Source organism: Oryctolagus cuniculus, chromosome 5 (genome assembly GCF_051225735.1).
Source record: "Oryctolagus cuniculus isolate XC-2025 breed Fujian yellow rabbit chromosome 5, ASM5122573v1, whole genome shotgun sequence".
Lineage (NCBI taxonomy): Eukaryota > Metazoa > Chordata > Mammalia > Lagomorpha > Leporidae > Oryctolagus > Oryctolagus cuniculus.
In genome coordinates, this window is record NC_142871.1 from 84,186,991 (window position 1) to 84,203,377 (window position 16,387).

General features: G+C 42.3%; 1 protein-coding gene across 4 annotated transcripts in view; it reads left to right on the forward strand.

The window, feature by feature from the left end:
• The first annotated feature begins 2,701 nt into the window (after window positions 1–2,701).
• CNR1 (cannabinoid receptor 1) overlaps window positions 2,702–16,387 on the forward strand; it is a 28,113-nt gene continuing 14,427 nt past the window's right edge. The window contains exon 1 of one of the 4 annotated variants that reach the window (XM_089332917.1): window positions 2,702–2,818. The gene's annotated coding sequence lies outside the window, so the exon portion shown is untranslated. Of the gene's footprint in view, window positions 2,819–3,273; window positions 3,616–4,400; window positions 4,983–6,666; window positions 6,767–16,387 lie in introns of those variants that run through there. The other 3 variants (XM_051854481.3, XM_008263198.5, XM_070074640.2) reach the window with 3 other exon arrangements.

Here is a 16,387-nt window from a genome sequence, read left to right on the forward strand (position 1 = left end):
TCCTCCGTTACAGCATACTCCCCTCATGGTTTGAAATGAAAAGATGATCCATCTCCTCATTACTGATCCTCTGCTTGGTGATGAAAAACAAAACAAAACATAGGAACAAAGGAAAAATGCCTTCCTGTCATTGCTCAGCCGTCTCTGCCGCTGCTCAGCTGGGACGTTAAAGATTGGAGTTTAATGAAAGAAGGTGAGAAGGTGAAAAAAAAAGCCCTAATGAGTGTGTGTTTAGTTATATGGAAAGATCACTGAGAAGCGGCAGTGATTTTCTTTGTGCCGAATATAACACAGTATCGCCAAGGTCAAAGCAGCTCATCATCCTTCCTTCCTCACCCATTCATTCCCTGTCCTGGCAACCAGCTTGTTCACCTGCAGTAGGGTTCATGAAGTTTCATTTTTGATGGCAGAGTGAAAAGCATCTCACGTCTCATCGCCAACTTGCTGTGCTTGAGAAGCACACAGAAGTGGTGCGGGAGGTTGTGCAGGCTGCTTGCCTCACCGGTGGAGCAGCTCAGGGGCAGGCATTTCGGCCCTTGCGCTGCAGACGGCAGAGCCCCAGTCCAGTCTGCAGCCTTACTGCCACTCACCCTTTAGACTGGGAAGGAAGGAGGAAATGCTTCCTTCCAGCAAGCCACAGCCACAGAGAAACAAAAATGCTTTAATGCTTCAAAGGAGAGCCAATAACAGCTGTCAAAAGTCTAAAGCGATGCTCCGAATTAGAATGAAATCATGTAGTCATAATATCATTCCAAAAATGTCTTTAATCAGCGCGCGTTCCAGCCCTGTGGCGTGAGCATCACATTGAAAATACCAAATCAAACATGAGGGCCAAACTTGGACCGAACACCCAAAACTCCAAAAGAGAGTGATGTGTTTGCTTCACCAGTTCCCAAGTCAGGAAATCATTACTCATGGTTCCCAACAGACCACCCTTTGGGGAATGAGAGAGACACAGGACAAACCACACGACAAGTAAAAAAAGAAAGCCTGAAGTGCAGCTCCTTTTGGATCGACAGCTATTCCAGGGAGGCAGGCGTGCTGCTCTCGTGTTCTATGTCCGGTGTAACGATTAGCACATTGGCAGGCATGAACTGACATCTTTCTTTGAAGTTGAACTACGCAGCCTGAACTGTGTCCTCATCCTCTCCATTTCATTGAGTGAATAATCCAAATTACACAGAACGGCAGTAAATTGGCTCATCATCGCCCTGTTCTAATTTTAAAAGGATAAAGATCTAAAACACCAGACAGCCTAACACTGAAGGAACTAGTGAAGCCTGTGAGGGAGGTGCCAGGGTCTTTCTCCCAAAGGTCACGGGCTCAAATTCAGCCTAGGTTTGTAGTGATCAAGGACCACTCCGCATTTTTGTGTTAAATTTATATGTGTCTTCAACAAAATGTGCCTGCTATGGACCTGACAGCTTGTACTTGTTATTCTCACTGACTCTCTCAGGAGTACCCTAGATGGCCAGCACATGTGGATCCTGAATCTTTTCATCCCATATAAAGTTGATTCTTGCAAAATGTGAACACCAAGGCTCTAAAGAGCATCCTGCCTTCACGCCGTCATCTACCTGGCCCCCTTCAGTCGGAAAAGTACCACAGCTCTTTGACTATCAGTCTAATACAATACCCTGAGGAGCCTGGGACAGACACATTTTAAAGATGTACCTACATACTCACAACAACAGCATTTTCCAAACAACATAATAACTCTCAATTTCAACAAAGCATTCACTTGCAGTAATAAAATGCCAGGTCACAAGTCAAATTTTGACTCCATTACTGAGCATTATCCATGAGTTCTAAATGGAAAGTCAGTACAATTCACCAGCTGTCAAGCTCCAGCTTTCTCCCCCACCTGAACAACAAAGAGAATCCCAGGCTAAGCGGTTATAGCTGCCAGTGTCAGTACTTGATTAGGTCCTTAATGACTGGCTCAGTCCGTGGGGCACTTCAGCCAGTCAGTCAACAAACAGACTTCCACCCACTCAGATCCCAGGTTTCTGTTTGGAATTTCATAGGATTCAGCGAAGAATCCATCAATCCAGAGAGATCTGGGATGTATTAGACACAAATGATCATTAGATAGCTCCCACTTTATGACAAAGCAAAATTTGGTGTGGCTGATATGAGACTTCCATGGAGTAAGTCCACAGGTTGTAAACTGTTCCCACCTTCTGATCTGATACTGACCACCAGGAGGGTGGATCCATGTGTGGGAGGATATCCTGTAAGCTGCCTCACCAAGGTGCATCAGGGCTGTGTGAGGGACCCCAAACAGCTGTGCCACCCCAAGAGCATACGGGGCCGCCTACCAGGGAGGTGGCATCCCAGGAGCAAATCCTGGCGCCCGGAAGCATTCTAGGGGCCAAACTCCCCCAGCTTGTGACCGAACGAGGTCCTCATCCTAGGAAGAGGAAGAACGGCTCGCCCTGGATCTTTCCTTTTGAAGGGTAGGAAGCATTTGAACCTGTGCAACCAGGCACTGGGGGGGACATGAATATTATTTGTTAAGAGCCCCGGAAGGCAACATTTTGTAAACTTTATCCCCTGCTAAAGGTGTGAGGTGAGGGTGAAAGCTAGCAACCAAGACCCCCGAAAGAAAAGAGGCCATGTATTTCAAAGCCCTCCGCTCCCCGCCCCCAGCCTTTTAAACCTTCAGCGTGCCATCTCAGCTAAAGATGATTAAGGCGAGCCCTCCCTGGACGGCACGCATAAGGTCCAGCCTAGTCCCACATCTCGCCAGCCTCCATCTTCCTCCACCTCTCGATGGGGCCATGCGATCTCTGTTTATACCTATTCCATCTGCCTAGTGAGTATAACTTGATCTGCCAGCGGTGTACTCTATCCTGAAGGGGCCATCTCCCCAATGGTGAAATGGGGGGATACTTTTCCTCACCCAAAGCGATGTAAGGGGATTTTCCAAGGCTCAATTGACGCTTTGCAAAAAGCCTTTCCAGGATTTGGCCTGAGGTTCCCCAAAACGGGATTTACAGCCTTCCCTCCTCCGGGACTTCGGACCCACCCATCCGCAGCTTCATGTCTGCCCTTTTGGAGAGGCTCGCTTTTCTGAGTGCTCGCCACGTAGTGCAAATACGGAGCCCAGATCCTGCGGGTGGCCGTCGGGCTCCAGGCCCAGGAGGGGGGGGGGGGCGCCGTCCGGGACAGACTGGCGGGTTCGGGCGAGGGGTCACGAAATGAACGCGAAGGCGGCCCCCAGCGGAGGGCTGGAGCGGAGAGGATGCGTGCCGTCAGGTGGAGGCCGTGCAGCAGCCTCCCGATCCCGCTCCGGAGCAGCTGAGACGTCGAAATCACCCTGCGCGCCGCCGCCACCCGCCGGCCCGGCGGGGGCGGGCGCGCCCTCTCGGCTGAGGCCGCGGCTGGGGCTTGTTTGTAGGTTCCCAATTCACCATGATAAATGTAAAGACCAATTAAGGTTTGATCCGCGCACACGGGAGGCAGACGGCTGCTGATAGTGGAACCAATTAATGAGCATGTCCCCTAATTCCTGCCGCGGCCGCCGAACGCACAGCGGATTCCCCAGGCGCCCGCCCCCGAGCCCTGAGACCCACCCCCCGGTCCGGCAGGGGGGCGTCCTCCAGCGCGAAGGTGCGAGGAGGGGGACTTTGGGTGGCTGGGGAGGGGGCGCGCCGGCCGAGGCGCGGAGCCAGCCGCCTACGGAGCCCAACTGTTTGCAGCAGGGGACTGGCGGGTGGGGCGCGCCCGAGTGGTCTCGCTGGGTGGGGGCGGCGGAGGCCAGAGAAGGCGCCCAGCGGCGCCCCGAGGGCGGAGCACAGGTGGCCGCTTGGCCGCAGCCAGGTAGCAAATGGCTCTGGGACTAAGTGGCGCGTGCCTCGGGTTTCGCCCGCTACCGGGCCGGGCTCGCGGTTGGCGGCCGCGGGGGCTGCCTGGGGTAAGGCGATCGGGACCCGAGGCCGCACCCCAACCCCTGCCCGGCGCGGCTCAGCCTCTCCGCTCCCGCTCCCCTACCCTTTCTGGCTCAGCCAGGTGGCCCAGACGTGACCCCCGCGCAAGGTGTTGGCGCTGAGCGAGCCGGGGCGCGCGTGATTAATGGCCCCGGGGTCGGGGGCGGCGCAGGCACGAGCCCCGTCTTGGCCCGGCCAGTGTGTGAGGGTATCCGGGAGGAGAGCGGGGTCATGGCAGCGGGGTCCCCCGGGAGCGGGCGGCGGCGACGGTGGCGGTGACGAAGGTGACGCGGGCCGGAGAGGGTAGTCCCCTCGTGCCCCCGGCGGGCGGCGCTGCGGGTGCCCCGCGCCAGCAAAGTTTGGAGCCGCGGGCGCCGCGCGCAGGTCCCTCCCCGCGCAGTCCCCTCGGCGGGGTCTGTGCCGCCGCCGCTGCCAGGGCAGGACAAAGGCTCATTAACACGTGATGGGACCGCGCTTCATAAATGGGACCGGAGCGAGAGGGAGCCAGAGACAGAGCGCGAGCGGAGGGAGAGGCAGGGACCGCGCGAGCGGGGCGAGGCGACGGGCGCTCAGGCCAGCGGAGACGGGCGGCCCCACGCCGGGCCAGGCGGGGCGAGCGGAAGGAGCCGGTGCAGAGCCCTGCAAGGGGGCGAGGCCCGCTGACAGCCGGAGCCGAGGGCGCGCCGGTCCCCGTCGCTGTCGCTGTCGCTGTCGCCGGCGGGCGCTGGAGGCAGGGACCGCCGGCACGCGGACCGACTGACTTACTGACCGACCGCCGGCGGCGCACCCCGCTCCCCCACCCCGCCCCGGCGCCGCCTTCCCCCGCCACTCCCTCTGCCACCCCTTCCTTCTCCACTTCTTTTCCGCCTCCGCCTCTTCTGGGCTCCCGCGGCGCCGGTGCTTTCCCCTGGCCCGGGCGGGGCGGCTCGGCTCCCTGCGGAGCTCTCCGTAGAGTCTGGGGGCACATTGCATTCTAGCGGAGAACCAGCCCCTGAGCTGGGCGCAAGGTGCAGAGGGAGCTTCTGCCCCGCGGACCGGGGGATGCGAAGGGTAAGACCTGGCAGAGTTGCGTTTGGAAAGACTTTTTTTTTTCCGCCTCCCGCCCCCTCGGGTACTGACCAGTGTGGTCCCCAAGTGTCCTTCGTGGAGTTCTCAGTCCTGGGAGCGAATCGTGTGTTCGTGTTTACTTAGCTCTGTGCTACTTCTGGAGGTTTCTACCGTTTAGTATTTATTGAATGTGTGTGCACCTGGCTCTCTGTATGCATTGTCAGTCTGTAGGAAATGTGTAATTGTGCATGTTTGAAAAACAGGCGCTAGAATCGGCGCTTAATGTCTATAGACTATGTCAGCAACTGAGTCTTCGCAGAGAAATCCATCGATCTCTGCACCAAACCTAGAAATAGACTAAAACATGAAATGTCAGATAAAGAAACGCATGTCAGATAATAAAGTTTTGTTATAGGAAAAGATAGCTACAGGCACCACTTCCCTCAGAAGAAAAACAAATGTGCATTTAGCTAATACCTAATTGTGAATGTTGATGCAACCATTGAACTCAGAACTGACCATTAGGTGAATAAAGTTGATGTTGCATTTTAAGAAGACCTTTCTTATTAAGCTTCGCAAATCACAGATGGATCACCACCCGAATGCAAATGTGCTTCTGTGATAGACGTAAGAAGCTGTCGTTTGATCATTTGAAAGTTTAACAGCTACGTGCATGTTTCTAATTTTGATAGATTATTTATTTCTGGAAGGTTTTAAGTTGAACTGATGAGAAGAACCACCTATTTAGTAACCTAAGAGAATTAACCATTTTGTCTCCCATCTTTTTTTTTTTTCTTTCCTAATCTTCCTCCGAATAAGTGTAACTATGGCCTTTGTTGTTGATTTCTTGATACATTAATCCTTCTTGGGCATTTAAGCCAATAAGATTACAGCAGATTTACTGGTTTAAAGGTGCTGAAAGGTATCTCTATGGGTCAAATAACTAACTTCTCATCTTTATTGCCAAGTTAACGTCTTTTGAACAATGGAGGAAATGGAATTCGTTAGTGGAAACTCAGTGGCCATCGGGTATTAGTGGGGTCACTATTGACATCAGTCTGTTTTGCAGAATCTTGAGAAGCTCAGTGCAACCAACCTTTAAGGTTCCCATAGGATTTTATCTGATTTAGAGTGTTGCTTTTCTAATCCCACTCTTCTGACAGTTTGCAAGGGAAGATACACTGATTGATTTTTTTCCTGTTCATTCCCAGCTCCTCCTTCCTCACTCCTTCCCCCTCCCCCGCTCCCTTTAACTCCTTTAGGAGCAATTTTATCAAAATAAAGGCTGTGTATAGTTTCTCAAACGAGCAAATTATTTTCTGACTATATCCTTACATGAACAGAATACATGCACCTCCAGCATTTTCAACATTGTGTGCTGCCAATGGTGATTTGTAGGCACAGAAGCAGTGACCACAGTTGGGTGAGAGGCTTAATGGTGGACATGGTTTTTTACAAACTAATCCATTTGGGTTATCAGGAGAACTTACTGTAAACAGACTCTTTTTTGTTTCAAAGATGTCTCCCACTGCAGGCAAGGGGCACCCTTGACTGAGGTATGTATGAAGTGTCTGCTGGAGAGAGAGCTCCTTGTGCTGCCAAGTCTACTTGGGGGTGAACCAGTGCCAGGGGTGGAAGGGCTCCCTTCTGGGCTTTCAAAAATAAAATTGCAATGCTTGCATGCTCCTTGTTAGGAAGGCAAAGGAGATACTCAGGTCCCCGAATTTCAGGAGGATCAGTCTATGTGTATGTAAAAAGAATGTTATGACTACAACCTTAAACAAGCGGTAGGTGATGTGATTTAATTGAGTGTGTGAAGTTTTACATTCTGGAGAGAAGCAGCTCTCACGTTGGAGTCGTGCTTGGCTTTGTTTGCTCTGCACTGTTTTCTGTCTTTTTCTGTTACCCTTTTCCCAGTGGACTGTGTTCCTCTCTGTCTTGCCTGTGAGATTGCTCTTCTCTAATAAGCTTGGCTGCAGGATCAGTGTGTTCTTTTTGGCATTTCAAAATGTTAAAATAGTGAAATTGTTAAATGTTACCAAGATGCGACTGCTGGGAATGAAATTCTCCAGAAGAACCACTATATTTGTGGCGTATTATAGTCTATCCCAAAAGAAAACTCCTTGAGTGAGTTTACCTATTTTCTCAAGAAGGAAGCAGCCCCATTGATTGTGTTGATAAGTGTTTAGTATGCAGTGGCAGCTTATTAATTACTAAGGCAAAGCCTGAGAAACTCTTTCAAAACAGTCTTGTGACATTCTCCTTTGCTTTGACTCAGAATTAGCATTAGCCATGCACGAAGTTTAGACAGGTGCCTTGGTTGTCTTGCATGTTAGTCTTATGAATTACAATTGGGATACTTTGCTGTGTAAGAATATATTATTATGAAATGGAGCTAATAGATGTTTGGAGTTCACTACACTTATCAAATGTTTCTTTCCAGAAAACAGTTGTTCTAATAAAGAAAGGGTTGATTTCCTGTAACTAGCTATCCAGGAATGCTGCGAGAAAAAAAAATTGAATTTGTAAAATACCTAACGACACATAATTAGTATAGAGATTTGGTTATAGTTTCTTGAATTTGGTTAGTAAGATGGAGCCTGTCCTTCAGGTTGTTGGCTGTTATTCTTGGGATAATTATGTTAGCTCAGTTGCATAAAGAACACAGATGAGAGCTTGCATTCTCTGCTAAAAAGGATGCCATGTCTCCACCAGTGTAAGTCTGTCTCTTCTATTTTCGTATTCATCATTTTCTAATTGAACTGACAAATAGTTAGAGTGGAATCAGCCTTTGAGTTTAAATTATTTATAATTCTGCTTTTGACTCTGAAACAGCCTGGATCCAACATTGTTTGAAAAACTGCTAGGGCCAGGTTTACATATTGTATATCTGTCATTTGTGAGACAGCCAGCTCTGCTTAGTTTTTCCTCTTACTGACCGAGGATTGGTAGAGAACTTAAAAAATAAGAGGAAATCAAACCAATTTAGGTATTTTGTATTTGCAAAATCTTAGCTTCATGTTTTCCCTCCTGAATCTCTAGTTCTTCCCTGGTTCTTTTATTATAAAAATGTTAACTTAGTGTTGTAACTGCCTGGATACTGTGTGGTGTGTGTGTGTGTGTGTGTGTGTGTGTGTGTGTGTGTGTGCAAGCGTGTGTGTATGTTGTCAGGGGGGAGTGTTCGGAGCATTCAACATCTTGCCATTACATTGCTATTTCATGCTTTGATAACCATTTGATGCTCTTATCTGTATCTCAGATTTCTCCAAAATACTTTCTAGACTAAACAAAACAATGTTATTCAGAATATATATATAGTATCAAACTATCTTTTGTATAACTTTAGATGACTAGTATAAACACACTATACATGCATGAATAAACTTTTCCATAGATATAGACCATGACCAAAATAAAAATTTAGACATATTGTCTTTATATATGTGAACATATAATCCTCACTTTCATAAATACTGCAAGTTTTTTTTTTAAATGTCCAAGTTGAAAGCAGCTGTGCAGATGGACACTGAAAACTCAAAGCAAGAGGAAGTATCCACCTGAAATCAAAACAAGGCTGTTCTTGTTTTCCAGGATAGGTAGAAATCCACCCCAGGCTCTGTGTTCTAAGAATCTTGCAGATAAGCCAGGATGAGCATCACTGCAATCAGTTTTAATTTCATCATTAACACTGTTGAGTTTAAGGCCACTTTTTACACATCTTGCTCTTTGCTTATAATTTTTGGGAATAGGGCTATCCCTGTTGGAAGAAAATATACAAGGTTATTATTGTGTCACAAAATTCATGTTAAGGTCCTTGCATTTATTATATACAATGCATTGTAATGTTGTCCCAAATAAGTTAAAACTAGAGGACATCTATAAAAGGGAATAGGGAGGGTTTTCAGTAGTCCCTGTTGCTCCTTTTGCTGCTACACACATTGTTTGACATTAGATGAACTTGGACCTGAAACTTGCCCACATGGCCAATAGGTATGCTTACAACATATCAGTAAGTAATAGGTCAGTGTCTTTACATAAAGTAATCAGTGTGATTACCCCTTGTTCTTCACGTAAAGTATGTACTAAAAGCTTTCTGGAGTCATATTTCTTCACTCAACAGGGTGCTAGATGGTGAAAAAGTGCATATATTCCATTATAAATCATCTTCCTAGGATAGTTGGTTTATTCTGATCTAGTTTCTGTTGATATTCTCCATATATTTGAAGTATTTTCCATATAACTTTTAATGAATAGTGGAGTAGTTTCTAACTTAAAAATTTCCTTAGGACAGGTTAATAACTTGATGGCCATGGACTTCTAGAGGTTCCTAGTTTTACCTGTGTGGAGTTTTCAGGGGAGAGTTTTTTGCCCCTCAACCCTATGCCCATGGGCCTGGCAGAGTTATCATAGTTGTTCTGGGAATACTTTGAGTTCTGTTTAGTCCCAGCTATAGGAGTTTTCACACTGCACTTTAGGAAAGATTTCAAAGTTTCGCTTTTCTTTAGTTTGTGGGTATGTGAGTAGAGATTGGTCCCATGGGAATCATTGTTTTTTTAGCCAACTCTCTCTCTCTCTTCTTTTAAAAATCTGTTCTGTTATGCCATTATAGTATGTATTGTTTAACAAGTTTCCTAAAGTAGATTGTGCATTGTTTGAATGCAAGAAAGGATTGAAGTTCTTGTTTCTTCTAACATAGATGACAAATAGTTTATCCCTAAGAGTACAATATTTTATCATTTAATGTCCTATTTTCCACTCTTATTTGGATTCATAATTGTTTAGAATTTGAATTCATTTAATAGAGATTTGGTAACTTTGGCTTGATTTCTTAACTACTTTGATCAACTCTGAAGAGAATTTCAACTTTTTTTTTTTGAACTTCAGGAGATAAGGTGCAGTTTAATTTCCTAAATATGATAATGTAGTATCTTTTTTTTCCTACTAGCAAATTCTTTGCTCTTGCTTTTTAAAGAAAAGCAGAGGCATTTTTCAAAGATGTGCCAGGCAATCTGTTGTGGTAGTTTAATATACTGACAAATGCTTTCACAAACTGTGTATGTCCATAGTGTATTTAAATATAATTGAAATACAATATAGTTAAGAATTCACATCTCTCAAAGTTTATGGTTATATGTAGCAGTTCTCCTCTTTTTCTCATTTCTTCATCATTTTAAGCCATATCTTTAAAAATGAAAATTGGAATCAATATCAATTCTGCAAATTGAGTTGTTATAAGTAATGTTACATGCAAACAGGTGATAAATTTTGTCTGCTTTTTAAAAAATTATTTTAAATAAACTTCTACTTATTTGGACATTTATACCAGGTAATTTCATATAACTTGATTTTTGTTGATCAAGAGACTAAAAGGAATGTTTTCAATATAGCAAGCAAAACAATATTGATATCTCCCAAAATGATTATTTAGGTAGTATGCTTTTGTCACATGCATTTACTTTTAACTAGAATACACTTAAAAATAAAAAGTATTTATTTATTCCTTATAAGAGAGACTGTGAAGGTACTGTGATCTGAGTATTTTGGTCCATTCCACAGATGGTTAAATAGACCAAATTTTCAACTCATTCCAGTGCATTGTTGTCAGAATTTGAGACTGCTTAAATGAGAATTATTGAATTTGTAAATGTTTTCTGTAGCTTGTATAAGTTGTGGTGATAAAGTGTTATCTGTAAGAGAGAAAGCTAGACAATTTAGCACATAACTAAAGTAAGCAAAAGATATTCCAAAGAATTTTGTATCTCTGCCTATGTGGGAATTGGGCTTTAGAAGAGACACAGGTACCTTTGTAAAAGACATATAACTTATAAATAAAAAAGGGCAAGCATTTTGAATAATTTTAATCCTTATAAGGTAACTATGAGTAATGTGTGACCCATTTTCTTTTTTAAGAAATGGAGAGGGAACAGTTTTCCCAAAGTTGTACATTTAAGTGGCTTGGGATACATTTCCATATATTTATAACTTTTAGATATTTTTGAAAGATGCTGACCAACTATGACTAAGTAGTAGAAATTGTATAATTACCAGAGTAACTGTGTAGGATAGTAAGCAGTGGGCCTGTATGACTTGGGCCTGCTGCATAATTTCTACTTTTTTGCTTTGTTTGTTCTTGGGTTCATCTCTGGTGATATATGGTTTTGGGGAAAAGGAGGACAGAAATAGAAATATTTTGTAGCTTAAAAATAAGCTGAGCTGTTAATTACTTTTTCTTTCTTCCTGCTCTGTTACGCTCAGTAATCACAGGTTCCTTCGCAAGGATACTAAAGGGAAGGCTTAGCAATCCAGTAAGGCTTGGCATGGACTTTGTAAATGGAATCAGGAGAGCTGTGGACTTCTTAATGTATAGCCGCATACTATATCAGAATGTGTGACATCATGAAGTCACATTACTTTGCTACATCAAGTACGTAACACTAAGATTCCCGAAAAAGTCCAGAAAACCCCTAAATTGTAGACTGAAAAACCTGGAGCAGTTCCACACTCCTCATGCTTGTCTTTCAGGCAAGGCTACGTTATTCCAGCCCAGTAGGAATACCTTGGTTTTAGAGATCTTCTGAGGGAGGACACTTTATGATGGACAAGTTCCCTTAGCAATCCATTCAATGATCTCAGAACCTATACTCATAGAATATTCTTTATTTCTGTCTAACCTTTATTGTTAAAGGTTAATTCTATTTCATCTTCTCCCCTCCCCCAACATGTAGCCTTTTTCTGTAGGTCTCCATAATCTTTAACAATGCTTCTAAAATTTCAGAATGTTATAGAATCTCCTGGAGTCTTGTTAAAAACACAGATGCTCCCTAGATCTAAAGTTTCTGATTCCAAAGATCTAAGCTGGAGACTCCTAAGGTCTCAGAAGATGCCAGGCTTCTGTTGGGAGATGACCCTTTGAGAGCCACTGACCCACAGAAGAGTGCTGCATGCAGTGACAAACCACTGTGCAACCTAAGTTGTTCATTAAGATGTACACCAGTCTTTCCAGCACTTCTGTGTCTGTCTTGCTCACTAACTCTTCATGTCACTTTTTCTGAACATTTACAGTTCTTCAGCTCTGTCAGAATCTCATAATTGTATTACATAAACCTGGGAAAGATTTGACCTTGAGTGAGTATAATAGTACTACCTTGTGGTTTCAATGGCATAAAAATTCTGTACTTGCATCCAATTTTCATGCTTACTTCTTAATCTCATCTATATTTTCAAAGCACATTTTATATCACTTTTGAAACATAGATCTTTCAGTTCTGTTTGTATGTAATTATTTACATCTTGAATGCATATTTTCCTGTTTATTTCTTGCATTGTTAGTACACAATGAAGATTTTCCCATTTCAGCAGAAATAGGTGCTATGATAAGTACCTAGTTTTTAAAATAATGTTTAAAGGGGCCCCTGTACCTTTACAGTAATAAAAAAACTTATTTAACATTGTTCCTATGAGAGAATTATAGGAAGGAAATTGAACTATTTAGAAAGTCACTGGGTCCCCAATTTGTATGAGTACTTGAACCAATATTCATTTCTCTTCTGAAGTATCCGATTTTTATTCTTCATAATAATAGAAAATAATTTTTCCACTCTTTTTTATCACAGAATTATGATCTATGTTGGTGATTTCATATTTGGAAACTGGAAATCCAAATATTTCATGAAATAGAAATGAGTTGAGTTTGCTATTAGAATTGATTTGGGGCTCCTGAGATCTCTCCTCTTACTTTTAGCATCTCTTGATATAAACATATTTGTTTCCAGTAAAACTACTTTACTACTTCTTAATTACTTTCTTCCAGCAGAATTCCAAATATCCACAATTAATTTTTATCAATATATTAAATTTTCTCAATGCCCTTTTCCCTCAGAAAAGCAATTAGATATTCACTTTTTGTAGGCAATAGTAATAACCCATTTAAACCCTCCATAACATATTTTCTTATTTATATTTTAATTAATTCAGTTGTAAAATTCATAAAATGTTGTAGCAGGAGGAGAAATTGCTCAACCAAAGCAAGAACCGTGTCCACTGAGTAGAATAACAGATTTATTCCTGAGGGTTGATAAAAGCCACTCCATCTAGTGGTTGAAATTTCACATAACTTCTCTTGACAAGTTTTGAAAACACTGGCAAATGAATAAACCCATTTGGGAAAGATCAAGGCAGAATAACATGCATTTAGGAGAAGGAGGATGTCTATTATAATAATTTCATATATTGTGTCTAAAGACTTACCAACAGTGTATAATTAGGTTCATTCAAGGTTGTTCATGTTGCAAAGATCTCTGTCTCTTTCGTTCTCTGTCTCTCCCCTCTCCTCTCTCTCATAAATGCATTGATGTGTGTGTGTGTGTGTGTATGTACACACATATAGTTCATAATGTACATACAGGCTGGACAAGGATAAAAATAAAAACTAAATACCTGTTCTTTGCCCTCAATATACTTTCCATTTGATGCAGAGATACAAGATCCTGGAGTAAATCACTGTTGATGCATTTTATGTAATTTTTACATTTGGGCACTTTTTCAGATGGATGTTTGTAGACTTAATCCCTTAATGATCAGTTGGCTTTATGCCAAGGAAAGGTATCCATGGTTAAATGCCATTCTGTTAAGTGAAATCTGCCGTGTTGCTAATGCATGGCAACATTGCTTTAGTAAACAGAATAACTGCTCTCTGCCAGGCGTTGTGCCAGGTAGAGGACCTCCAAGGCCATATGATACTTCATAAATGTGAGGGTTTATACACAAAGTCTGCTATAGGATGGCTCAGAATAACCCATCATTTCCCCTGGGAGAAAGCTTCAAGCATATATGAGGGAGCTTCAAGAAGTTCCTGGAAAATGGAAGTGAAAAAAAAGTTTATTTTGGTGGAAAAAAATTGAAATAATGCAATTTTTCATAATGCCCATTTCCCATTAACTTTTCAAGGACCCTCTAATGCATAGATTTAAAAAATTTTTGCACCAAAATAAATTTACCTTTATTTCTATTTTCTGTAGATTTTTGAAGTATCGTTATATGTCTATATTGCACATTTTCACATCCTATTCCTTTCTTTCATTTTGGGAAGAGGAGAACAAATGGTTGGCTTTATTTGAGGGAGTGGAGAATCATTTCCCTTGCTTCCTTGACCCAACCCATGCTCACTATACAGATGTGAAACAAGAGTATGCTTCAGAGGTGTTTATGACAGTGTTCAGGGCTTGGAATGTGTCTTGAGTGCTAGGCACAGAGTACGTGCCCCATGAAAATGTGTTAATGAAGCATGTGATGTCCTATAACTGCACCCATCAGCCATGTTGGTGATAATAGTAGTAACATAGCTTGATGTCCATTGGGCATCTGGAGTCTTAAACAATCACTCCTTGTTGGAGTCCTAATACCACTTACTTAGTTTGTCCACATTAATTCTAGCCAAGAGCTTAGGAACTGGCCACAGAGAATCATCTTGCTTGAGTTGAGTGATACTAAGTGAGTTTGCTTTTCTTTATGTAGGGAATGGACGTCTCACACTCTTGTTTACTGACAACCATCATATCTCATTCAGGCCTGGAAAAGGCCCCCTCTTGTCTCACGGGTATGGGGGAAAGTGACATAACCATCCACAGCCCTTATAATTGAGTAATGAAGCAAAACAGAACAAAACAAAAATACCTCACTAATTAAATCAAGATAGTGGCAAAAATGGCTTATAAGTCATTTGTTATTTGCCAACAGTTACTATAAACAAGGAGGCTATCCAAGGTCAGGGCTTCTAGCCTATAGTTAGCTGTTGTACTTTGAACTTGACCACCATAGGGCAAGGATGGTTTGTCAGTGCCAGGGCTAACCTTTCTGTTGTCAACAGATTATTCCTTCAGATTTCAGTGGTTTGTTATATAAAACTGGCTCATGCTACCTATGACTTCTTTTCCCCTAAACCAACTCTTCCTTTTCCCTATAAATGAAAGAAAAAGTATCTTATTAAATGGTTCCTGAACAGCCTCAAGAGCAGAGTTCTGAGTTATGCAGATCTGGATTGAAGTTCCAGCTGTGGCCCTTCTAGTTGGGGACATTGGGAAAGAACGTTTACCTCTGTAAGCCTTAGTTTTCTTGTGTATGGAATAGACATTATAATGACAACTATTTCTTGTAAATATTAAAGAAAAATAAAACTTACACTCAACATGATGCCTGGCACATGATAGACATTCAGATTTTCTTAGGTTAAAATGGGAATTGGGATTTTCTGCAAAGTTTTTTTTTTTTTAGATATGGCAAAATAAGACTTGGCTTTTAGTTGAACTTAATTTGATTAAAAGAGAAAGTACCCCTTCATTGATAGATGAAAGGAGAAGAAACTGAAAGCTATGCAGCACAACCACCATCATGCAGCATGCTTCCAACCATTTCTATGGAGTCTTTAATACTGAACTATAAAAACAAGAGCTGCTTTACTTGGTATGACATAATATAGACCAGAATAAATTGCTTTCTGCTGTTAATGCTCAAATATCATATGTAAGATAAGGACAATCTTATAGAGTGTGTGTGTGTGCTTGTGTGTATATCTATATCATCTTTATCTATATCTATATATATATATCATGGCTTTTACTGAATTGAAAATGTTGCATGTTCTCTATGAGAAGGCTGCCTAAACAATTGTTTTATTTACAGACTGTGTAAAAAACAAGGTATTTCTCAAAAAGAAGATCACAGTGCTTAGTAGGAGGTAACATCTGGCAGAACAAAATTCAATGGTAAATGGGACTTTGTTATTGAAGTCAACAAATCATTGCATTTGTATCATTAATTCACTTTTGCAACAAGCTTTCTTATGGCATCATCACCAAAAACTGCACAAACCAGACTAATTTCAAGGCATGATTTTCTTGAGACCTGAAATTAAGTTTTAATAAGCCTTTCAGTGGTAAATAATTAGGTATATTTTGCTTTATATTTGAAAAGGAACATCGCCTTATAACTGTCTTAATGTCTTTAATTTATACAAATGGATATATTTTAATGAAAAATGTAACACTCATATTGTTAGTAAAGAATAGACCAGAGAAAATAGTGCTTTTAATAACTTTCCTTTTATGTCACAAAATATATGAAGAGCTGAAGCTTTGAGAGCCAACCAAGCATTACCAGCATAATGGAATTTTCTTTCATATATAGGAAAAGGAGCTGACATTAATACAAGGAAGAAGGATTATGTATTTTTGCCTGAATTATCAGGATAATTAAGTCTATTCGTTATTTTACTTTGCCTAAAAGATGATGGAAAAAATGACCAAGCTGTTTTAATAATTCCAATACTCTAATTTAGGTAAGATTGAGAAAAGACTCATCGCCCATTCCACAGAGAAGAGGCATCATTCATCGAGTTATGTTGTTGGCCCAAG